The 25,942-nt window shown below is 46.3% G+C and overlaps 1 long non-coding RNA gene across 7 annotated transcripts in view; it reads right to left on the bottom strand.

Annotated features, from left to right (window-relative positions):
- Positions 1-5,501: 5,501 nt before the first annotated feature.
- LOC110358028 (uncharacterized) overlaps positions 5,502-25,942 on the bottom strand; it is a 60,375-nt gene continuing 39,934 nt past the window's right edge. The window contains exons 3-5 of one of the 7 annotated variants that reach the window (XR_010470035.1): positions 18,273-18,395; positions 16,168-16,257; positions 5,502-11,044 (exon numbers count right to left, since the gene is read on the bottom strand). This is a non-coding gene — a long non-coding RNA (uncharacterized LOC110358028). Of the gene's footprint in view, positions 11,045-12,718; positions 12,887-16,167; positions 16,258-18,272; positions 18,396-25,942 lie in introns of all 7 variants that reach the window. The other 6 variants (XR_010470037.1, XR_010470038.1, XR_010470036.1 and 3 more) reach the window with 6 other exon arrangements.

Below are 25,942 nucleotides of genomic sequence, written 5' to 3'. Positions count from 1 at the left end.
AAAAAAAAGTCAAAACGCTTCTCTTCAGAAATATCAAAGCAAGCCATTTTGATGTTTCTAATTTTAATAGTTGAGTCTGATTAATGGATTGTGTACCAATTGGCAGATAGTTTTTGATCAAACAGAAATTGTGCTTTTCAGTGAATAAACTGTTTTTCAGAAATCATTGGCTCTGTTTGGACTCTCCTTCCCACTGCCACAGGAGAGGGCAGGGATGTTGTAGGTCATGCTCAGTGTTCAGATCAGTTCTGCTCTGGCCTTAATGGAACCACCAGCTGGTCTCACCCTCTGCCAGCTCTTCTGCTTGGAGACACTGAGGATCTCCAGTAGTCTTCATCGCTTGCTGTGGGCAGCTTCTCCCTCAGCCACTCCTCTCCTGCTGCTGTCAGAACAGCCATGTAAAGATTTGTTTACCAAACTTAATTTTCATATTGAGAATTTTTAGCTACTGTCATTGGCGTTTCTATGTCCTCGCTTTCAGGACATGAATCTTTATGATCTCATCAGGTTACTCCATCTATGGTCTGTTGTATTTTAAATGCCTACTTAGGGACAAGTACAAACACAGCAATGATATTTTTTGTTATCAGGACATGGCAATGGGTCTCCATGGGTGGCTTAATTGAGAACAGCCACACATCCTCTGAGGACACACTACTTGGCCCTGATTTTTTGCTGCCTCTGTCACCATATGCACCAGCATCGGTCAGCAAGGTCACACAAAGCCCACTGGAGCCCCGAGAGGCCGTTAAAATGGCAGCCTGGCACTCGTAGGGCAAGCACTGCCTGTGGGGGGTGAAAGCCGCATGTTCACAGTTGTGGTCCTTTTAAAGTAGCTTTATTTTAACAGGAATTTCACAGTGCACAACTTGCAGCAGTAGCCAACAGGCATGGCAGTGTCCAGGCTCCACCTTGAGATCTTCAAGAAGCCTCTGGGAGTGGTGGAGGACCCCTGGAGCTCTTTGGGGACTAGCCGGGTGCTGCTGTGGTTGGAGATGCTGCAGCCTCCAATGGGGCCTGGCAAGCTCCTGTGGTGCCAGTGGCCTCTGTCCAGGTTGAGCTCCCAAGGTACGGTGCAGGTTCACAAGGTTGGAGCTGAGGGACACTGGGGAACCTCTCACCAGGGTCAGGGAGATGCTCGGCTGCCCTCAGCAGCACTGGAGGAGGTGGTGAGTGGCAGCAGCGGGAGACTCACTGCTGTGGGGGACAGAGACCCCCATCTGCTGACCCAGCCTGGCATCTAAGGAGGTTTGCTGCTTGCTGGGGTTCTGGTTCTGCTTTTCCATGGGGCCACCAATGAGGCAGCCAGGAGAGACTTGGAGTGCATCAAGCATGGCTACTTGTCTCTGGGGGTGAGGGCCCAGGATCCTAGTATTTTTCTCCTTGATCCTGCTGTTGATGGGGAAGGGCTTCAGGAGTGGATGGATTTTGTGGTGCAAGTACTGTTTGTACAGTTGTTGTTGACAACAAGGACTTGGTATTTATGACTGTGGGACCTTCTTGGAAGATTGACGACTGCTGGAAATGGATAGGATCCACTTCACCAAATGGGACAAAAGTGGGCCGGCCAGCTGGGGAATAACTTCATCATAGGAACAATGGGGGAAGGAGCTGGTGATCCATCACCAGGCGAGGAAGTTCTGGACCAGGTTGGCAAGGAAAGGGTTCAGTGTGATGTGGACAAGAAAGACATAATTAACAAAATAGAGCTGAAAGGGGTGAACATCAAGACTATGCACATAATTGAGGAAGTGCGTATGGGAGAGAACTTTACGGTGGAAGCTCTCATACCTCTTCTGGGAAATCAGTATGACTCTCTGAAGTGCCTGTACACTAATGCACATGGCATGGGGAACCAACAGAACAAATTAGAGGTCTGTGTGCCATTGTAGGGCTACAATCTCATTTGGATCGTGAGTCATGGTGGAATAGCTCACCGCTCTAGATGCTGCCAAAGATGGACACAGGCTCTACAGGAAGGATAGGCTGGGAAGGCAAATGGGGAAAATTCCCTTGATTTGAAGGAACAATGGGAATGCACGGAGCTCTTGGATGGATGAGAAGCCAGCTGAGACCTTATGGTTCAGGATAAGTGGGCAGACAGCCACGAGTGACATTGTTGTGGATGTCTGCTGTAGACCACTTGATCAGAAAGAAGAAGTAGTCGAGCCTTCTTGAGGCAGCTGAAGGAAGCCCCATGTTTGCAGGCTGATGAGGACATGTGAGGCTTCAACTGCCTCAATACCTGCTGTAAGGGCAACACACAAAGGCACAAGCAACCCAGGAGGTATCTGGAGTACAGCAATAACTTTCCGACACAGGTGACTGAAGAGACAAGGGAAAATGATGTGCTGGACCTCAGAATCACAAACAAGGAAGAAACGGTCAGGAATGTGAAGGCTGTGGTGGCCTTGGCTGCAGTGACCATGAGATTAAGGAATTCAGGACCCCGAGAGGAGGGTGCATGACAAAGAGCAGGGCTACAACCCTGGGTTTCACGAGAGCACACTTTACTCTCTTCTGATTCTATGATTCTGTGGATACAGCCCTGGAGATAAGAAAGGTCCAGGGTAGCTCGTTGTTTTTCAGAGATCACCTTCTGTAAGTTCAGCAATGGTCTATGCTCAGATGCAGGACATCAAACAAAGGCAGCAGGAGGCCTGCGTGGATGAACAAGGAGGTTCTGAAACAATTCAAAAAAGCATACAAGGATGCAAACGGGGTCAAGTAACCTTAGGGATAATATAACACTCTTGGAGTGTGCAGGGATGGGGTTAGGAAAACCAAAGCCCACCTGGTGAGGGATATGAAGAGCTTCTATGACTAGAAAATGTGGGCCTGCTGCTGCATGGGGAAGAGGGGACCTGATCATACAGAACACAGAGAAGGGGTAGGTAGTGAGGACAAGAAGCTGATTGAACAAAGTCATTATATTTTTATGAAGGGGAATCCATGTTTAACCAACTCAATAGCCTTCTATGATGAGATGACTGTCTTGGTGGATGACGGAATAGAAGTGGATGTTGTTTATCTCAGCTTTAGCAAGGCTTTTGACACTATCTCCCATGACATCTGCATAAGCAAACTGATGAAGTATGGACTAGATGTGTGGACAGTGAGGTGCATGGAAAACTGCCTGAACTATCAGGCACTAGTAGAGTACACCGGGGTCAATAATGGGCCCAATACTATTTAACGTCTTCATTAGTGGCCCACATGATGGGACAGAATGCACCCTCAGCAAGTTTGCAGAGGAGGAGTTAAGGAGAGATTGATGTACCAGTTGCCTGTGGTGCCATTCATGGCAACCTCAACTAGCTAGAGAAATAGGATGACAGCAATCTCATTAAGCTTAACACGGGGAAAAGTCCTGCTCCTTGGAAGGAGTAACCCCATACACCAGTACACTCTGGGAGCTGACTGGGCTGACAAGCAGCTTTGCAGAGAGGACCTGACCCTCCTGGTGACAAGCTGATCGTAAACAGCAATATGTCCTTGTGGTAAAGCAGGAGAGCAACCTCCTGGGCTGCATTAGGAAGAGTGTCACCAGCAGGAAGGTGATCCTTCCCCTCTACTCAGCACTGGTGAGATGTATTTACGGTGCTGTGTCCAGTTCTGGGTTCCCCCGTAGAAGAGACATGGACGTACTGGAGTGACTCCCTTGAAGACAATTAAGTGATTGTGGCAACTGACATATGAGGAAAGGCTCAGAGAGCTGGGGTTGTTGACCCTTGAGAAAAGAAGGCTCAGGGAAGATCTTACCAGTGTGTTTAAATTAGGAAACATTTATTCATGGAAAGGGTTGTCAGGCATTGGAACAGGCTGCCCATGGAAGTGGTGTAGTCACCATCCCTGGAGGTGTTTAAAAGACACATAGATGAGGCTCTTGAGGACATGGTTTAGTGCCAGAGTTAGGTTATGGTTGGACTCAATGATCTTAAGGGTCTCTTCCAACCAAAATGATTCTATGATTCTAAAATACCTGATGTTGGGAGAGAGTAAAGAAGATGGAGCCAGGGTCTTCTCTGTGGTGCTCAGTGACACGACAAGAAGCAATGAGCACAAATTGAATTACTTTTTTACCGTGAGGGTGGCTGAACAACAGAAGAGGTTGTCCAAAGAAGTTTTGAAGTCTCTGTCCTTGGAGATACTTAAAACCCTACTAGACATGGTCCTGGCCAACCAGCTTTGGTTGACCCTGCTTGAGCAGGGAGCTTGGCCTAGGCAATCTCCAGAGGTTCCTTCCAACATCAACCATTCAGTGATTCTGCGAAGTTTGTTTAAATCTCCAGCATAAAGCACAGTTATTTTCAACTATTCCATCAATTCTCATCTCAATACAGGAAATTTGGCTTTCGAGCTCAACAGCACATTGAGCATTTACCAAACCAGTGAGGCCAGAGTTCCAGGAGAGCTTTGACAACCTAGCAAACCAAAGAAGTACAAAATGTGCCATGCAAGTCAGATGTTTCTACTGCAACAACCATATGATCAGAAGTTTCTCAAACAAAACCATTTGCTGTCAGGACAGTGTGGAGACAAGTCAGTGTGATTCTAGTGTTTAAGAGTTAATTTTGCAAAATGCCAGGAGTTACTTAGTGCCACCCAGTGTTGGCAGCTAGAAAAAAAAGAAGGTTAAGTATGGCTACAACTGGGTGTAGCCTAGTGAAACAGGAAAAAAAATCCCTGCTCTTTCTTTCTGTATCAGGGGAGAGGCCCAAGAGACACGTGTCCTGCAGCCAAAATTGGGCTTAGCTGTCTTGTTAAAAAAACTTCCACCCTTTATAAACACTTTTCAAAGCAGGTGATCAGTTTGAGATGTAGATGGCCTCTTCTGTCACAAGACACTCCACTAGTCTGACATCAGTCTAGAGAGAAAGTTGTGCTGACTTTTCTGGTTAGATGTTCAGGAATTTAGATGAGATTCAGATTTAGATGTAAGAGGTGTCTCTTTCGTAGGATAAGCAGAGTACAGTTAAAACATTACGCTTTTTCTCCCTTTACCTCAGATATTGCATATGAGCTGCCTTGGCCTTGAAGCTTTTTAAATTATACAGAATCTCACATATATCAGACACGGAAATAAATACTCTTCCTGTTACAATCTTCGGATGACTGAATAATTGCACTTACATGCTTGTCCTTCAAAGAACTATATAAAGCCAGTTAAAGTGCCATGGTCCCATTTAACAGACATGGAAAGTGAGGTGCAGAGCAGGCACTGTCCTCCCCATTGCAGCAGAGAGCTGGGCCCTGGCCAGGAGGGGATGGAGGGGACACAGAACCCAGAACCCGAATGAGAAAGAGGGGAAAGGGAAAGCAAGGCACTGAGATGCCTCAAACCCACCAGACATTGAGGGGGTGAGGGGATCCCAGGGCTGTGGTTTCACCTGTAGTGGCAATGCAGATAAATCCTTCTAGCATTTTGGGCTCCTTTACTCTGCCCTGAAGTGGTCTCGCTGCCCAGAGGAAAAACAAACAAACAAAAAAGACAACAGCGGTTTGAACAGTTCTCTGCTGGTTCTTTATTTCAGCCCCTAGAAGACAGAGGGCCAAGGAGAGACCGACACAGGAGTTTATCTCAGATTGATACAACAAAAAACCAATAGCAAAGTGAAGGGTGATTGCCCTCTGAAGCAACCTCACCTTTCTGGGTGGGAGGGGTCCCTACTGGCATTTTAGCCATCTCCCAGTCACACAGCTGATGCCTTGGATTTGTGCCTGCTGACAACACGCTCCCTTTCTCACTTACCTTTCACTGAGGGCTGGGAAACAGGCCAGGCGGCGCAGACACAGCTCATGTGCTGAAAACTCCTGTTCTGAGGCCAACGCTCAGGGTGTTTTTTTCTTTTCTTGCCAGTCCCATGAGGACCTGGGAACTGGGCTGGCTCTGTTGGCTCCCACAGGAAGATCTCCATGGTCATTAATTACATCTGCACATCTCACCAGGGCCCCACATGTCCTAGGTGCTCTCCACAGCTAAGAGATTCCCAGTTCCCCTCCCACAGAGCTCACAGTTAAAAATCCAAGGTGGAAATTTACTAATTCCTGTGATGACTGCTCAGCCCAAGTCTCAGGAATTTGTCAAAAAGTGCATTTTCCCAAAGCAGGGCCACAGGACACAATAAGCACAGAAATATTTGGGTGGAAGAAGGAGACCAGGCAAATACAGCATTGATGGAAAAAAAATAACCATGTGTATCCCCCTAGTTAGGAAGGTTTACAAAATAGTTTTGAAATGAGAGACAGTCCCTGCTTTAGAGGTTTTATAGTTCCAGTGACCAGGATGAAATAGCAGGAAGGGGAAAGGCAGAACCTGGAGACCTGGGAGCCCCTGTGTTACACAGAGGAACTCTGCTTGGTTTGCATGTCCGAGGCATTTTTAAACCTATAAATACACTGGGGATGTTAATGATGCCATTAATCTCCGTTGGCTGCCGTCCCAGCTATTTTCAGTGGCGAGGTTATCTTGCCTCTCCTGGAAAAAGTAGGTCTTGAGGGGAGGGCTGGGCAAGCGGTGAGGATGGATCCTGTGCTGTCCTCCTGGGCAGGAGGACACTGCCACAGTCCCTGGCAGTGCACCAGGAGATGTCACAAGCATCAGCCCTCCTGGCTTCTGGCCGGGGGGGGAACACAACACATGAAAACCACCGTCGGCTAATAAATGACAGTGAAAAGCAGAGTGCTGCTGGCTGCAGAGGGAAGAACGTGACTGCTCCTGCTTGCGTCCCCTGAGGATGAGAAACCTTCTTCATCTCGTGCAGAGACACCCCTGATGGAGACCCTCTGCTCCTCTGGAGCCCCTGGGAGCCTGCTCCCCACCGCTGCCTTTCCAAGGACAGAAAGTGGCAGGGCTCTGAGCTACAGAAGAGTGGGGAGCCCAGGAGGGGACAGGGTAGGGCATCCCAGCAGACTAACCCAGGGTACTGGGCAGCTAGGGTGCAGATCCTTCGAGAGAACAAGGTTGGCCCTGATGGAGCTTCTTGCCCATCACTCACACCAACAGTCAGCACTTCCCTCACAGGCAGAGAGAGAAGAGGTTCCTTTCTACCCAGAGTGAGCAGGAATGTCATAAACTCAGATAGCATTAGGTGCTTTTCCTCCTTCCCACAAACACCAGGGAAAAAAACCAGGAGGTGGATGCATGTTGCTCTTCTTCCGTTCCTGCATGAAGCTGATCTGAGGTAGGTTGATATATAGGTGCCCCAACACATCCTTGTCTTGTCATGTACGGTATGACACAAGAAAAGCTCTGTTTCTGCTCTTCACTAAGGTCTCACTATGGGATCCTGTGACGAGAGCAACCCCAGGACCACATCTGCCAGGGAGAAGAGCAGCCCAACATCTGCCCTTAGTGTTCACATCTCACCCAGAACTGGTGTGGCTGTAGATGGATGTAGATGTAGATGTCCTGATGTTCATCTTACAGGTGTACCACACTTTTGTTCATTTTATTATTTCTGTCACAATATACAAGGAAAAACGAACTCCTAAAAGAAAATGAGGTTAACACTTAATGGAAATAGGTGCCTTTGAAAAACAAGTCTACACACTGCTCTCCTTTGACCCGCCTGCTCAGATATTCAAGGCATTCAGATACCACCACATGTGGTTAGAGAAATTAATAATGATAAATGAATAATAATGAGTAAATGAATAATGATAAAAATGCTGGCCAACCTTTTATTTTATCTTCTGCAATGGGCTCAAGAAGTTGAGACATTTGCTAAGTAATATTACAAAAGAGTTGTTCACACTCTGGTCCCAGGTGACATTTGGATACTGTACCTATTAGGACTCATTCTCCTGAAGCATTCCATGGCATAGGGACTCAGTTTTCCTGTCTTCTCAGAAAGCACTCACTGGTTTATGTTCTTTGTGTTGCTTAGTGTATTTTTCCAAATTCTTAATACCTATAGCGGTCTAGATGCCACGTCCTGATAGCATATCAGCTACGAAAAATTAAGATAAATTTGTATGTTTTTCCTATCTTAATGATGACATTTTGGAGGCAATGTCAGCAATTTCTCTGTGGAAGATTCATCCCTCTTTACCTGGTTTGAAGCTCACAAACAATGTGACCTGTTGTCCATCCAGAACTCCTACGAAGTGCATTTGATTTAGTTGGGTTTTGCTGTTTTGCCTCAATTATATCCACCAGACAATCTGAACACACTGTTAATGCTACAGCTTCTATGCTGCAACTGCTGCCTCCCCTCTTTTAGGGGTCATGCAGAATACAGACATTTTTAGGTCTCTGAAGGCCTGGGTGGTGTGTGCATGGCATTGGGATGCAAGGTTTGGTGCTGTGTGTGGTCATGGTGGCAAGCAGAGACCTCACTGGATCCCACACCGGGTCTGTGAAGGGAGCTGCGGACTCAGGTGTTGATGACAAGACCTGAGAGGGAGTTTCTTCCCCACCTTAATGTCAAGCCATTTTTGCAATGCTTTTTAAAAGGTCCCTTTCTGGTCCTTACTGCCCATAACCAGCCCTTTGGGGTGCCGGGCAGCCCCACCGCTCACCCAGGACGCTGCCCTTTTGGACGTGGTGATGCCATGCAGCAAGGAGCAGGCACTGCAACAGCCCTTTGGCTCCACAAAGATGTCTGTCAGTGACACCTCCAGCAGCTTTGGCAGACTCAGTGCAGTTATTATCGACTCCTAATACCTGCTTGCAGACTTTGCTGGGTAGTTGCCAGGATGGAAATTTTCTTTGTCAATTGAATTTCATCAGTTGAGTTTGCTTGCCACACATTAGTTTGTCACATTTAGAGATATAGCCATCTAAATCCTATTTGTATAAACCAAAGCAATATCAATCTCAGTAGAGAAGTGGGGAATAAAGCTCCTCAAAATCCCAGTTTCACTCCTGGTATTTTGTGTCTGGAGAAACAGCATATCTGATAAGAAACCAGCTTGCAATTGCAATCTGGCACAAGACACACAGAAATACTCCAGAGAGACTTAACATTCACCTTGACAGAGTAATCAGCTTGTCAAGCAAAGGAAGTCATTGCAGCCAGAGTGGTCATGGAAAGTAACTAATACTCTCCATCTGCAGCATCAGACCATTAAGGCTTTAAAATATTATAAGAGAAGAGAACTGAAATATTGAAGAAGAAAACACATATACACAAGTGGAGACATTATCAACATATAAGGGCCAGAGAAATGGAAAAGAAATGCCAGAAATGTTGCATGTTGGCCCCAAATGAATAACAGCCTCAAACTAAGTGGTTAAGGCTTGTTGCATATGGTAAAAATACAGGCTAAGCCAAGCAAACCGTCTCAGGCTAGTAGCACAGAAGAAATTACTTCCCTAGAGCAAAAAAGGCATCTGTTTGTTTATTTCAGTTATGAAAATGTCCTTGTCAGATGTCATCAGCACTGAGCTCTCTCTAGGCAGGTCACTTACCTTCTCTCCACTTCAGAGACCTGTAAACCGCTGCACCCCAATCTACAATGCACCTACTCATCCAGAGCAGCCATCTTCACTCTTCCCAGGAGTGCTGAGCTCCCTGAGAGGGGTCAGTAGGTACAGCCCTCCCTACACCTGGAAAATCCTGCCACAGAAAAGCATGGCTGCTAGCAGTAACACTGAAAGAGATCTCTGCGCTCCCCTGAAATCCCATCTGCACAGAATCACTCTGCAGGATTACATTAAAAGTGCCTTTAATGGCAATACCAGCTAAAATAATTCCTTCCTGCTGACCCCAATGCTCGCTCACCCCAGAGCCCAGAACCGACCAGTCTTAAATAAAATCCAGCAAAAACTTGTTGCTGCTTAGAAAAAAACACCAAACAAATAAAAGACTCTAACTCGGGGAATCTCCTGCTTGGAGCACTGATGACAAGGTGATGATGCACTGCAGTTCGGAGGTAGGAGCAGCTAGAGCAGGGATGGGCATTGAGGTTTGCCTCAAGCTACGGTCAGTGTTTCCACATTTCCAAAAGGAGGCAGAGCAGGGTGACAGTGTCTCAGATGGGCAATAGCTGGAGCAGGGTGGGAGAGCTGAACCCTGCACCTAGGCTTAACACACCAATGCCCACATCCACTGCCTGGCAGCACTGGCGTCTCCAGGAAGGATCCACACCTGATCTGCACAAGACATTTCAGAGACCAGCTGAAAGCGCTTATTTAGCCCATGAGTCACAGGAATGTGAAATTCTCTCTTGTTAATGTTGACAATTAACTTTTATGTTTACCTGGGAAAATGGGTGCCGGTGTCATTCCTCCAGGAGTCTTGGGCACACCGCAGTGGGAGCCTGTTGCTGCCTTCTGTAAGACCGGGATGATGCTGTACTGCCTGGGCAAGAAAATGAAGTTGCTCCCCTGGTCCTAAGTGAGCACTGAACAGACTACAGGATTCAAGAACACCACAGCTATATAAACCTGGCATTTCAGCGTGCCCCTGAAGCAGCAGAGCCTCCTAATGCTGCCCGTATGAAGGGGCTACTTTAGCTAGTTTGGGTTTCTGAGTGTCCTGGAGGAGACATTAGACAGTTGTGAGATTCAGTCTCTAATTAGGTCCCTGTAGTGATAAGACTGCTTCCTTTATAATCACTCAGTGGGAACTGGTACGTTATCCTCTGTACTCAAATTTTTGTTTCTTTTACCCTTGTTTTCTCCCCAAAGCCCAGAGTCTCCCAGTCTACTGGACAACAGCTGCAAAGGCCTTTGACATTCACTTTAAGGATGCCTCTTTTCAGCTGCTTCACATTTCCTTTTGACAAACTCTTCTAGAGATATTGACTTCAACTGATGAATTACCTTGTGGCTGTACCACTTGCTTAGTCTTTTTAGTCCAGCACTGTTTTGAATCTTGATTAGCTGGTTTGATTTTTAAATCTCATAGAACCTCTAAGTCCCAGGTGTCCTGTCACACACCGTGACCGAGAGATGGTTCTTGGTTATGCAGAGCAGCAGCCATGGGCAGTACACAGGCATCAGGCATTCGGGGGGACTCCACCGCTCCAGTAGGCAGCAAACCAGCAAATTATCCAGAGGCAATAGTTCAGTTCACCGGGAAAATTATTTGGATAGCTGGAAAAGAAAGAGTCTTACTAATTTAAGTGTATGTGAAAAATGATGCAATGCAACATGTACCACATTTCACAAGCATCTTGCACAAGTGACATTACACAAACGCACCTTTCTCCACATTTTTCCAGATCCTCTTTTCTGTTTCTAGTTACTGAGCTTATCCTTAGCAACGAACAGAAGCCCAGAATTTCAGATTAGGATCCTTATCTAAGTTCCTACAGAAGATTAGTCTGATTTGTGTAGATTCTGCCCTCTCAAGTCCCATGACACTTACAGGGTCTGCAGGTGTTCAACTGTTGTGATGCTCAGGTCATTTCTATTTTGGCAGCTAACTGTGGTTTTAGGTACCTGACTGTTAGCGATTTGACTTCTGATTCTAAAATTTTGGCCTGAAGGTAAGCAGCAAACTGGAATTTGGAGCCCAGAGCCCAAGAACACACTAGTCATGTAGTTGCCTGAGTTCAGGCTCAAATGCCAATGCACATGGAGGTTCTTCACTTGTCAGAAGATTTAAAACAAAACAGGAAGTTATTAATATCAGAGCCTGAACTGACTTGAGAGTCAAACAATATCAAACAGAAGGTGTCTCCTCTTTTTCCTGTTTACCTCTTACTATTTTAGTAGCCAGGGGAGATGAAGAGTCAAAGAGTTTCTCAACTTAGTGCTACAAGGCAGGGAAATAGAACCAGCAGATTGTACAACATCACAGTAAAGATAAAGCATCTCTCTCCTCAAGACGTTAAAGTTTTTGCTGTACTTTTAAACAAATAGGCAACCTGCTTTGAAATGATGGGGTGGAAGATGAAAAAATAATGCAGTGCAACAGCATGCAGGAGTTTAGGCATAGTGAAAAATGAAACTACAGGGGAGGGTAATAAGCTGGCTTGGTACAATTATCTTAGGAAAACACTGGAACTAAAGAACTTTCTAAGGAGAAAGTGTCATTTGATTTTTAATTAACAGAGGTCATTAGGACTACAGTTCCATATTGTGTCTGCATGATGGTTTATCAAAGCAGGACCAAATTACTGGCAGGGTTCTGGGCGGAAGTTCTAAGGTAAAGGAAAAATATGGTACATGCCAGCATACCACTACAGCCTATAGAAATCAGCAAAAATCGCTGGAGTCCTGGACCAGCCTCATCACATCAGTGCAGCACACGCCAGATAGTGCTTAGCCCTCTGTTTTCACTGCTGCCAAGCACAGTATTTTCTTTCCAACAAAGACAATTTGAAAAACTACCTTTTCTAAAAGGGAACTGGACACAGTCTCTCCTTGAAAGGCAAGACTAACCCTGTGCTGAGATCAGCCAGCAAGGGCAAAAAAGGACAGCCGACCTGTTGGGATGCGGGCTCGGCAGCTGCTGGACCTCTCCTGTGTTCCATCAGCTGCCATGGAGGCAATGGGACCAGGGAGCTGAGTCCACAGCCCCGAAATTCTCAGAGCAAAAGACTCGTGGTGGGCCCAGGAAAACTGGCACCAAACAAGAAATTAGAGGCAAAACCCAAGACTATTTATTTGTTTGGGCTTAAAACTGGGCAGGTGATACTTCCGAGTGTAACTTGGCATTTCTTTAAAAAACACAAAACACTTAATGCTGGCAGCAGATGTATCAGCTCCCTTGGAAAGGTTTCCATTTCCTTGGGGAAGCAGAAGATATGAGGACTCATTTACCGGGCTCTTTCAGTCTTTCAGATTTATTCAAAGATTTGGGCCTGCTTCTTTTTTTCCCATCCTATTTTGCTGAGGCACTCACAACCATGTGAAATAAATTCCTAGGAGTGGATCACTCCCACAGTAGCCTCTGCCTCTTGATTTACAACAGAAAAACACTGTTTGTACCTGCAGAAGACAAAAAAAAAAATATAGGTGCATCTTTTTTCTGTCCTTGATAAGGCTTCAGCTGCAAATGCAAGCCAAGAGTCACACCATTTTCTTTACACTAGGGTTGCAGATGTTGGACAAAAACATCACAGATTTCATTGCTACCTCAAGGAAATCTGCTGCAAATGGCTTGCAGGGTCACAGAATCACAGAATGTTAGGGAATGTTAGGGAATGTTAGGGAATGTTGGAAGGGACCTTGAAAGATCATCTAGTCCAATCCCCCTGCCGGAGCAGAAACACCCAGATGAGGTTACGCAGGAATGTGTCCAGGTGGATTTTGAATGTCTCCACAGTAGGAGACTCCACAACCCCCCTGGGCAGCCTGTTCCAGTGCTCTGTCACCCTCACTGAGAAGAAGTTTCTTCTCATATTTAAGTGGAACCTCCTGTGTTCCAGTTTGTACCCATTACCCCTTGTCCTATCATTGGTTGTAACCGAGAAGAGCCTGGCTCCATCCTTGTGATACTCACTCTTTACATATTTATAAACATTAATAAGGTCACCCCTCAGTCTCCCCTTCTCCAAGCTAAAGAGCCCCAGCTCCCTCAGCCTTTCCTCATAAGGGAGATGCTCCACTCCCTTAATCATCTTTGTTGCCCTGCACTGGACCCTCTCCAGCAGTTCCCTGTCCTTCTGGAACCGAGAGGCCCAGAACTGGACACAATATTCCAGGTGTGGTCTCACCAGGGCAGAGTAGAGGGGCAGGAGAACCTCTCTTGACCTACTAACCACCCCCCTTCTAATACACCCCAGGATGCCATTGGCCTTTCTGGCCACACAGGCACAGTGCTGGTTCATGGTCATCCTGTTGTCCACCAGGACCCCCAGGTCCCTTTCCCCTACACTGTTCTCCAACAGGTTGTTCCCCAACTTATACTGGAACCTGGGGCTGTTCCTGCCCAGATGCAAGACTCTACACTTACCCTTGTTATATTTCACTAAATTTTGCCCTGCCCAACTCTCCAGCCTGTCCAGGTCTCACTGGATGGCAGCACAGCCTTCTGGCGTGTCAGCCACTCCTCCCAGCTTGGTGTCATCAGCAAACTTGCTGACAGTGCACTCTATTCCCTCATCCAAGTCATTGATTAATATATTGAATAGTACTGGTCCCAGTACTGACCCTTAAGGGACTCCACTAGACACAGGCCTCCAACTAGACTCTGCCCCATTGACCACGACTCTCTGGCTTCTTTCCCTCATCCAGTTCCCAGTCCACCTCACTACCTGATCATCCAGACCGCACTCTCTCAGTTTAGCTATAAGGATGCTGTGGGAGACTGTGTCAAATGCTTACTGAAGTCAAGGTAGACCACATCTACCGCCCTGCCATCATCTACCCACCCCGTTATGTCCTCATAAAAGGTGATGAGGTTGGTCAAGCACGACTTCCCCTTGGTGAAGCCATGTTGACTGCCCCTAATAACCCTCTTATCCTCAATATGCCTTGAGATGGCACCAAGGATAAGTCGTTCCATCACTTTCCCAGGGACAGAGGTGAGGCTGACCGGTCTATAATTACCCGGGTCCTCCTTCTTGCCCTTTTTGAAGACTGGAGTGACATTTGCTTTCCTCCAGACCTCAGACACCTCTCCTGTTTCCCAAGACTTAGCAAAGATGATGAAGAGTGGTCCAGCAATGACCTCAGCCAGCTCCCTCAGCACCCGTGGGTGCATCCCATCCGGACCCATGGATTTATGGATGTCCAGATTGCTTAATTGCTTCCTAACCCAATCCTCATCAACCAAGGCAGACTCCTCCATTGTCCTGACTTCCTCTGGGGCCTCAGCGGTACGGGGCTCCTCAGGATAGCCTCCAGTAGTATAGACAGAGACAAAGAAGGCATTCAGTAACTCTGACTTCTCTGTATCTTCTGTCACCAGGGCACCCACCTCGTTCATCTGTGGGCCTACATTGCCTCTGGTATTAGTTTTATCTGCCATGTATTTGAAGAAGCTCTTTCTGTTGTCCTTGACCCCTCTTGCCAGCTGTAATTCTAAGGAGGCCTTAGCTTTCCTCATTGCCTCCCTACAGTCTCTGACAACAGCCTTATATTCTTCCCAAGTGGCCAGCCCCTCCTTCCATGATCTGTAAACTCTCTCCTGGTAAGATTCATTACCTACAGCACCAATGCAAGTGGCATATTCCTCACAGGAAGGCTCAGCAGTCAGCTGTCCCCCCCAAAAAGGTATCTTTTCTCCTATTCAGGCTACTTTGGGGGATGCTGAGTAAAGAGGGGTACAGCAAGCAGCTGCCAGGCTCCTAGTCAGACACTTTTGTGATCATTGCTACAGTCCTTACTAGATTCTTTTATCATCCCAACCTTCATCCCTACAAGGGGAAAAAACCCATGTTCTCTCTTGAGAAGAGGGGACAGGAGCACAGGACAACACAACTGGCCCCACTGCTGGCAGATGCAGTTTCATGTTACAGCTGGGTCAGTCTAACAGCTTCGTGTCTCAGACATGGATGGGCTGCTCTTCGGCTCCTGCCTGTGCTGACTCCGTCCCTGAGGACACTGGTTCAGGGATCTAAACCAAAGAAACCAAACTAAACCAAGTAAGTCTCTTGAGTCCCATGCAGATGGAAGGAATAACCACCCAGCTCAGCCTCACCGGGCACCCAGAAAGATGCAGGAGCCAGGAAGCAATCACTGCTCTTGCAATACACCCTATGATCAGCTGCTCCTCATGGCAAAGGGTCTGTAAATCCTGGGAGTTACTTGCCTGTACTGTCCTAGCAGATGACCCAGCGATGGGTGGCTCCTGCTGGAGCTCACGGATGAGGAGGAGGAAGGGAGGAAGAACAGTTTGAGACGTGGAATTAAAAAAGACTAAAGAGTAATTACCAAGAAAAGAAAATGAATTATATAGAATAGATATTAATAGTTTTCCTGTTTTAAGCAAGAAATGCGAGAGATGGGTGAAACGAGGCAGAGTGGAGGGAAAGTGTTCTACAGAGTGAATTAGAGAGATTTACAGCAGAATATCAGTTCCTTGTTTAGCTCAGGTCAAACATTACTTTGCATTTGAAAGTCAGCTCCACTGAGTGCTCTGAAGGATTCTCTTTGCTTTCCAAGGCATACAGTCAAAAGGCAATGCAGAGTGAATCTCTTTCTCATACCATACCTGAATGCCTCACAGGCTTTGAAGTGCTAATCTCATATGCCTCAGGGTATGGAAGTGCTGTGCTTCCATGGAGAATGAGAGGCAAAAGGCAGAGGCAATGAGAGCAGCTTACCCCAGGGAGTCTCTGGCAAGCCAGAAACCTGGACGCAGATCATCCAAGTCCCAAGCAGGCACCTGAACTTCCAGACACACCCTCTTCTCCCTCAAAACGTGAGAAAAGAAGAAACAAAACCAGAGCCATACCACAGTGGTTTAAGTCGTTTGAGAGTCCTTGCTGCAACCTCCCACACAGCAATCACCGCACAATCCTGGCTGGTTTCACCAGCACCATCTTACCTTTCCTCCTGCAGGTTCGTTGTTGCATCTTCACATCAACTGGGAGCAGCCCCAGGCAGAGGCTGTTTAACCTTCCCCATTACTTTGCATGTGGCATGCAGTATCATGGGGCATCTTGCAGTTTTTGACTCTGAATTGAGTTTTTCACTCCGAGAGTCAAACTATTTAATGCCACTTGTGTCTGCCTTGTGAATCCTTTTCATCCCTGTGAGGAGCTGATGGAAGCACTATGTGTGAGCAAGAGCCATCTGTGCACACCACTCAGGTTTTACCACCACTGCTCACTCTGAAATTTTTGATACTAGGGAGATTATTTAGGTTGTGGGTGATAGCTCTTGAGGGTGACAAGAATCTGGCTAGTGAGTCCATCCTTAAGCTACTGAGCCTAAAAGACCTGCATGCAGAAGATTGTTTTAAAGAAATGTGGCCCCACAAATGAATTGTTTATGAACACTCCAATGTCCACAGCGCTGTTGTGAAGGATTTATGCAATAGGGATGTTGGTATGTGTTCCTGCTGCACTACTGGCTATTCCTACCTATCTCCTCTCTCCCTGCCCTTCAAGGCTTTGCTCTGAATATAGTGATGTATACTATTCTCAAAGAGTCTTGGGAGAGAATCTAGAGGGTAAAGATTTGCTTCAAAGCAGATCTTCAAACATCTGTTTGTACTTGTGGCACAAATATTTAGCACACTACAGCACAGAGCTGCATGTAGCTTCAAGGCAAATGCAAATGCTAAGAAGTATTAAAAACTCATAAACATAAACAAGATAGCCTGGAGCAGCTTATCGGTTAGGTGGTAATGGGTGGGGAAAGGCTCGTTGTGTATTTAAGGCCCAGCCTTTTTCCCACTGATTTCTTCTGTGTCAGTGATGGGCCAGGGGGAGAAAAGTTCTCGTGCATTTTATCCTGGCAATATTGCTCAGGTCAGAGTCAGTCCTGACTTGCTCCTACAGTGGCTCCTGCCTGCTTGTCTCTGGCCTGGAGAGGAAGGAGACAGCTGCTAATGGCAGCTCCATCTCTGACAGCAGTGCCACCTATGACAGCCGTCACTCCTACAGCAGGACAGGGATTGCAAATGAAGTGTAAGGGACAACTTCCCTGGCAGCAGAAGCCTTGCTAGGTGCCCCTACCGGAGCATTAGGGGAGTCTCTGGCCGCAGATTGCCATTTGGTTGGAAAACAGATAAGCAGATGAAGACCTGGTGTTGAGTGCTGTCACTCTACCACCTAAGGCTGGAGTGGAGCTGACACACTAGAAGTACATTTGTACCATTGCTATCATGATTAAGCTGTTAGAAGTTGGTGTTGGTTTAGGTCAGACAACGACCAGTTCTGCTGCAAAGAGGGGACAGAAACATGTGGCAGAAACTGTGAGGACCTGAGGCATGGCAGCAGTGCCAGTCTTGATGGGCATAAAGCATGACAGACAACATCTCTGTATCTCCAGTTCACAGTCTTCTGTCTAGTCTAATCCCACCTCCTTGGAGATTTCAACCCAAATGCCATTTGCAGCAGCTCCGCCCTGGACACATACTGTCTTCTGCTAAGTCTGCTGCAGGGACAGGAATCTTTGCCAGCAGAGCAGCAATAAACAGCTGGGTGAGTCACGTCCTTAGTCACCTCACCATGGTTTGCTACAGCTCATCTGTCAGAGCCCTAAATCACAACACAAACACTAAAAATCAACCTGAAATGGATATGCCTAGATCACAAAACCTGCAAATGCTCTGAAAACGTGCAGTCTAATGCAATAAATAGTGCCTTCCCAGGAGAGCTCATTTTGGTTCTCTGAGCAAAACATTGTCAACAAGAAAAGCACTTTTACACTGATATTTCTAGAAGTATGGAAACATCCCTGTATATTACAAGGTACTTACAGGCATAAGTTTCTAATGCAGATCTACATTCAGTTCTGTGTTTCTGGAGGTGAAGAGGGCTTTTCAGTCATGTTGAGTTAATGTGACTGAGCCAACAGGAATTAAAGCTATGCCTTCTTCTGCCTGTTGAGACATGGTGGAAGAAAGCAGCCACCTTAAATCAAAGGGTCCAGATTCAGGGAGGTGCTCCAGTTAGAAATCAGAAGGCAGTTTACAGATACTTTGATAACCTGAGCTTTTATCATTCCACAGGCCCCCAAGATCAGTTGGTGAGGGCTGAGTTTCCTCATATGGTATTTGAAGGCAAAATCAATCTGCATTTGCTTCCCAATAGGCAAGCCCAGGCAGCTACAGCGTGTTATAAAAAGAGGAGATTAAACGTGAGTTTTGCAGTGCTACTGTCTAAAAAGATACAATCGGTTCTATCGTTAGGAGCTTAGAAGTTAGGATTTAAAATCTGATGTAGGCAGCTTTGAAGCACTAGTTTTGTCAAGAATATCCCATGCTTTGTCCTATCTTGAAAACAGAATTGTTCAGCTATTAAAAGAGATAAATGTAATCTCTGTGTCTATGAAATTGGATTTTGAAACTGCTTTCTCACTGTACTATCTCCAGTGCAGTGAATGAAACCTCTGCTCCTGTTCACATTGGTACAAATTATGGGTCGCACCTTGTTTGAACCCAGAGTGTGCTGGCACCACCAACGGGATGAAGTGCCTGGTGGGCCACAGAAGGCATGTAGCTGGCAGGACAAGAGAAGGTGGTGGTCCCCAGAGGCCACTGGTGACACAGCGTGTTTCTTTGGACCCCTTGGTGTGAGTAGACGCAGTCAGAGTGGTACCGAGGTAGCTGGGGCAAAGCGCCCGAGTTTGAAGTGGAGGGTGAGGGAGCTGGGTGAGTTTAGTCCAGAGGTGAGGAGGCACGGGGTGAGCCAACAAGAGCCTATTGCAAATCATGCCTCCCCCGATGGGAGTTACACGACTGCCAGAGCCCAATGCCTCCTGCAAGTGGCAGATGGGAAAATGAGGGACACGTAGCCCAGGCTGGAGCTTGGGAGAATGGACATTAGGAAAAACAACTCCCAGAGATAGGGACTCTCCACCCTTGGAGGCTTTCAAGACTTGGCTAGACAATGCCAAGGCTCGCCTGACCTAGTCAGATAGTCCTGTGTTAAGTGGGAGCCTGGATGAGCTTGGGTCTTCAGAGGACACTTCCAACATTTCCATGGTTCCACGCTTTTTCTAGTGAAGGAGATGAATGCTGTTCAGCTCTGTGGATCTGTGTTCTTCTATGCTAGCTAAGGATCTGTTCCTTCAGTCTAAAAATCCTGAAACAGTGTTTAGAAAACATTTCAGCAAATTGGTTTGGAAACCTCCTTTCTTCTGCTCACACATTCAGTCAAGGTCTGCTACAGAAAGCTCTGAAAACAAATCGTCTCAAACACATGGCTTCCCAAAAAATGAAAAGCAGGCGCAGGATTTTTCTCAGCTGTGAACCACCATCTCCTTGGAAGATGCAAGCTCTCAGGCACCCACGGTCAGAAAGCAAGACTGGCCAGTCCTTCACATCTGGGGCAGTACCAGTTCTCAGGGCAATCCCACATCTTGCCTGGGGTCGGGGTGGCCACAATTTTTTACTCTACCAGGTTAGTTTGAGCTCCAGGAAGATATAATTGCACAGGAGATGTACACATGCACAGGCAGTCCTGTGCTTCTACCTAGAGCAACAGGATCTCTCAGCCTCATGGGGTGAACTGACTGTGAGGATCAGATTGTAACAAAAGCTAAAGTGGATGAGCTGGGCAAAAAACAGCTCAGATTCAAGAAAAGGAACGTTGACACTTGTATCACTACACTTGTCCTGTGGCACAAATATTCTCCAGCATCTTTTGTTCCTCCTGTGGGATGGAATGTGCTATGAGAGGTGGGGACAACCATCCACCTCATCCTAATTATGGACTCCTTGCAAGGTATGTCATGGCATCCCCAAAACAGTGTCTCTAAGCTCCATACTCAGGAGGATGCTGCAACACAAGTGAGAAGTGTGAAGACGACTCCGCTGGCCCTACACCTGCCTTAGAAAACCAGGGAGCTCAAAAAAAGCTGCCTTTGACACCTGGAAAACGAAAGCTGAAGCTTGTTCTAGTGAATCTGGGACAGCAAGGGAAAGCAAAATAGCTCTGCTGCGTGCTGCGTGCTGCGTGCTTCACCTCCAGCTCTTCCACCAAGTTTGTCTTTTCTTGACATATTTTCCTGCCTTTCTAAGGAGGGTAATTTAAAATGAGTGTTGTTATCAACAACTGCATGCCCCACACGTTGCAATGTTTGCTGGTCCCTTGCATCCTTTGCATGCTCCCTGCCAAATTCCCCTCTCTTGGGAAATGGGGACCTATTTGCAGAGTAAACTCATCATGGCAGCACTGCCTAGAGCTCCTGACAAGCCATCCCTCCGCAGTGCTGCAGCCCTGCAGTGCTGCCTTGGCTGGGTAGTGGGTAAAAATAACAACAAAGGGGTTTAAAATGCAGCAGCTGAAAAACAGATTTGTTTTCTGTCTTTCCCAGAAGTATCCTTGACTGCAGTGGCTTGAGAAGCACCCCAGCAGCAGCAAGGTGGTTGTTAATGACTGACTGCTCCAGGACAGTGGAGGATTTGATGCTCTTGATACGAGGAAAAGAGCGGAAGAAAAATAAGTCAAATGTGGGGGTGCCTGTATTTGGTTATATTTCTGCATCTGGCAGAGACTGCAGAAATGGTGAGATGAATGAAAGTCATAATATCGGGAGCCTCACACCCCAAAGCACCACAGGCACAGACCATGTCACCACTAGCAGTAAACTGCCCAGCACTGGTGGGAAGGACAAAGAACAAGTGTCTGTTCACTGCTTTCAGGCAGAAAAAAAAATCTTTTGTATTTTCTCTTTCTTTTGGACTTTGTAAACAGTTTTAGAGACTGTTTATACACGACTTGTTTTGTCTGGTTAGATGCATCTGGGTTACTTGTTCTGTCAGTCTGTTCTCTCCAGTTATAAGCACTTCCTCACTAATTGCTGTTTCCTTGACCAAAAGCTTTACTTTTCTCTTTCTGAATTCCATATTGAACAGATAGCACACACGTACACAGACTCAATACTGCCCTCAGTGCCTCCCGGGGCTCTGAGATGCCCCCAAGGCAAAATCCACACCTCAAAGTGAAGGCACAAAAGTGCTGCCTCAGGGCTGCTCTCCACCCAAGAGTGCATTGGCAGCCCAGGTTCCTGTGCTCCTGTGCTCGCTTGCTCACCCCAAGCTGCATGCAGTGCCCAATGACTTGCTCCTGGCAGCTGCATTTGCTCTCCTCACCTGGCAGACGGCAGCCCCATGACCTCTGCTCCCTGTCCCAGGTACACTGACAGGGCCAGTTTTTCTGGGGAGCTCTTTGCAACAGTGGTATTGTGGTAGCTGTGATGGTCCTAATTAAAACAGACTGATTGGACACAAAAAGGACGGCAAAGATGGCATCAACAGAAAGATGACATGGAGCAGCTACAGTTCTGTCAGGGCTGCACTAGCACTAAATACTGCACCTTGATGGAATGTGCTACAGTTAGAAAGCCCACCTGCATGCACCACAGAGATGGGGACAGACTTTTTAGCAGGGCCTGTTATGATAGGACAAGTGGTAATGGTTTTAAACTAAAAGAGGGGAGATTCAGGCTAGACATGAGGAAGAATTTTTTTACAATGAGGGTGGTGGAACAGTGTCCCAGGTTGCCCAGAGAGGTGGTAGGTGCCCCATCCCTGGAGACATTCAAGGCCAGGCTGGACAGGGCTCTGAGCAACCTGATCTAGTTGAAAATGTCCCTGCTCACTGCAGGGGGCTGGACTAAATGAGCTTTAAAGGTCCCTTCCAACCCAAAATATTCTATTCAATGATTCTGTTTTCAGCTGTCAGGGAGACTGGCACAAGGGTTGTGGGGAGCTGCTACACGTACTGGGTTGTACACGTTTTGGAGCAGGAGGAGTACCCAGTCAGTGCTGGGAACTGACAACATCTTACTGGTAGGTGAACATCTGCTACTGCTCAAAAGACAACTCGGTCCTGACCTACCTATGGAAGAGATCTTGGGTATTGTTTTTTAAAGCAGTGGACATGTTAGAATGCAAAGCTACTAGGTAAAAGCCCAAGCCAGCACTATATGTTATATTGGGCTCTACCTGCTCCTGTTGCCCACATCCATCCGTTATTTCTTACAGTCAACTTCTTTAGAGCATGTCTGGTTTGTTCCTTGTTCAGAGTCCAATGCTGCATGATCTTAGTTATGAGTATTGGTTCCTGGGGACCATAGCAGTGACATTAGCAAAATTAGTAGCACCCCTACGAGAAAATACCTTGTTATATTATTAACAAAAGCCATCCACATATCTATAGAATTATTAGTTAATGCTGCTTTCTTTTTTGTTAGTGTAGCATAACTAGGACATAACAATAGATTTGTATTGATAAGGCTTCTAGAGTGAAAAGTGAAATTATATTTGCCATCAGCAATATCATGTTAAATATATGAACTGAAAACTCACTAGCCATCAACCAACAACATTGTCTAAGCACCAGAAAACATGGAAAAATTCTTGATTCTGACCCAGTAGGACTGCCACTTAGATATTTCTGATATTTAATTAAGCAAATGCCATTGTTCCTAACACAAACCATCTTGCGGTGATCATGCTTTTGAATGCTGAGAGCAAAGCAGAAAGGAGCACTGGCACCCTGAGGAGTTAGGAATTATTCCCATATTAGGTACTATTTGCACAATGAGCTGCGTTCCCAGTTTATCCATTTTCATTATGCCAATTTATTACATATTATGGGCAAGGACTGTGTGTATAGATCAAAACCTCATTTTTGTAGGTGCTACATGAACAAATCATGAGACAGTCCCTGCTCCTGCAGACTCCAGTGTAGTGTCACAGTGACCTGGAAGCAGAGGATAAAGGGTATGTACAATGAGAAGAAGGTGCAAATTGATGTGTCCAGCAAAAAAGCATATTCTTCACAGTGGGGAAAATCTTGCTTTTCAGCAGAAAAACTGTATGGCATGAAAGTGCACATGGGCTATGCAGACATCCCATTTATATTTAAGGGTGGATGTAGTGCTTATGAAACGAGACAGATAAATAGCCTAAGACATTTCAGTCCTCTCCATCTAGAAAACAAGTGTATCTGGTGACCATGTTCCTCCACAGTGACCTGCCAAGCTTAAATTTAAAAGGATCTGGGAAGGAGAGGACAGTTCAGCCTCTGCACCCATTGCAGCTTGAGTCCTCTATTCCTGCTGCCATCATCAACAGACTCTTCACCACTATCTCCCCATCCTCTGAAAAAGGGGCTACAAGAACTAACATTTGCAGACCTTAGATGTGACAATAAACCCCGCCCCACACCCAGCTGCCTCTGGTGATTTGCATTTTCCAAAGCGATTTAGGCATGAAGGAGCCTGAATGTCACTGTAAGTGTGCAGAAATCTCAAGCAAACAAGTTTGTTTTGAAAACAGGGCCCAACCACGGAGCTAGAAAGCCATGAAGGACTTCAGGACGCACCTACACTGCACCAACTGATGGAGACCTGCAGAGCCCGAGCTGCCCCCCAGGCTAGGACCAGTGCAGCCAGGTCAATCAAAGCCTGGCTGAACACGCTTTGCTCTTTTGGTGCCATGTAACCCCACATTAATGCAAACACACTCCTCTTCCTACCATCATCAGCACCTCTACATGGCACCACACAGCAGCACAGGGAGATACCTGCTGGAAACAGCTGCTGCGGGGTGCAGCGGGGACACATCTGCAAGCGTTTACACCACCCCATCTCTGCTGGGACCTCGGTCACTCCTTACTTCACAGAAATGGCCTGAGGATCCATTTTAAAGGAGCAGATGGGGCCCAAGGGGCAGGTGGCACAACTAAAATAGCTTTAAGTGAAGGGGGAGAGGCAGCTGAGACAGTAAGCAGAGGTGAGACCAGACACTGGAATCTGAAGGTATAAGGCGACAGATTAATAATGAAGGGACTTGTTTAAGTGTCTTGGTAATGTGGCAACGAGAAACCTTGTATTACCACTTCAGCAAACAGTGCATATATAACATGTCATTGTGAAATCTTGACATCTTTGTGTGCAAATACAGCTAGGAGAAGGAAAAAGGAAAACTTGGCGATATTTCTGACTATACTCTCTTCTTCAGTAAAATAATGTTGACACAGCCAGAACAGGCCTGCTATACTCAACTCTCATGCACGTCCTCATTCCTATGGCTTAGTAATCATAACGAACTATGAGGGGAAGGTAAATAGTCTTCATTCCACATCTCTGAGGATAATAAGAAGGAAGAGATTTCAAACATTGGTAATGACTTGTAGAGCTGCACGTTGCTTAAAACATCGACCATTAGCCAAGAAATACACCTCAAGGCTGCAATCAAAAGCTGGTTTTGGCTCTGTGCTGTGAACAGAGATGTTATTTGATCAACAGAATTACTGCAACAGACTTAGTTTATAATCTGGAAGTTTGTGTCTGAAGCAGCACCCCTCACTGCAGCTACAGGCTCCTGCACAGCAAACATCTGGGTTCATGAAATGCATCCCTGGCCAACAGCTGCAGGACAATTGTGATGACGACTGAGAAGCATCTTCCATGCTCCACCCCTCGCTAGCTAAAATATCTGTGCAATCCCTGGCCCATATGCCTTGCAGGCTAAAAAGAAAATGGTTGTCTTTCTGTCCACCTACCAGAAAAAAATCCCAACCACCTGCCAGAGAATACTGGCAAGGAGAAAAGGGAGGAAGTGAAAATTATTTTTTAACAGAGTTTCTAAGAAACAGACAGACCTTCTCACAATATTTTAGGTATTTTTCGTTGAAAAATAAAAAGTAGACAACATTTAAGCTGAAATTTGGAAAACTGAAGACTACTATTTGTATTGATGTCTCCCATCATAAATGCGTTTCCTGCTGGTAAGGAAACTATGGAAGAAGAACAGTTTTGACAAGAAAGATGGTTGTTAAGAACAGAAAATAATTTTCAACAAGCAACAACAAGCTACACTGATCCAATAAAACCAAGGAATTATACTGAATAATACCACACACTGAACCCTATCCAGCTAATTATGTAGGGACATATAGATAATTGGCATCTCCATGCTGATGATTTTGTGATCTGGCAAAACAGAACCTTCTCCAAACATGAGATAAAGATTTAAAAAAAATCACAGGCTCCTGCTCACCAAAAATAATCCAAAGACGCATATAGTACCTTACCTGTGTCAGAGACACAAGAGCTCAGACACAAACCAGACATGAGCTGCCTGAGATCCTCAGGAGAGAAGAAGGAATTTCAGACAAACGTGCCTTAGGAGAGAGCTCTGGAGTCCAGAGAAACAGCTGGGTCCTCACACAGACCATGAGCAAAAGGGCCAGAATACAGCAAAAATAAACAAGCTAGAAATAGCCATCTTTTGGCTGTGTGATGTAAGCTGACTGGCACCCCAACACTGGAACAGGTTGCCTGAAGAAGTTGTGGATGCCTCATCATTGGAAATGTTCAAAGTCAGGTTGGATGATCCAGTGGAAGGCGTCCCTGCCCACAGCAGGGGGGGTGGACTAGACGATCTTTGAAGGGTTTTTCTAACCCAAACAA

This window comes from Columba livia, chromosome 1 (genome assembly GCF_036013475.1).
Source record: "Columba livia isolate bColLiv1 breed racing homer chromosome 1, bColLiv1.pat.W.v2, whole genome shotgun sequence".
Lineage (NCBI taxonomy): Eukaryota > Metazoa > Chordata > Aves > Columbiformes > Columbidae > Columba > Columba livia.
The sequence above is the reverse complement of the archived record's forward strand: the minus strand, read 5'-3'. Positions and strand labels throughout refer to the sequence as shown.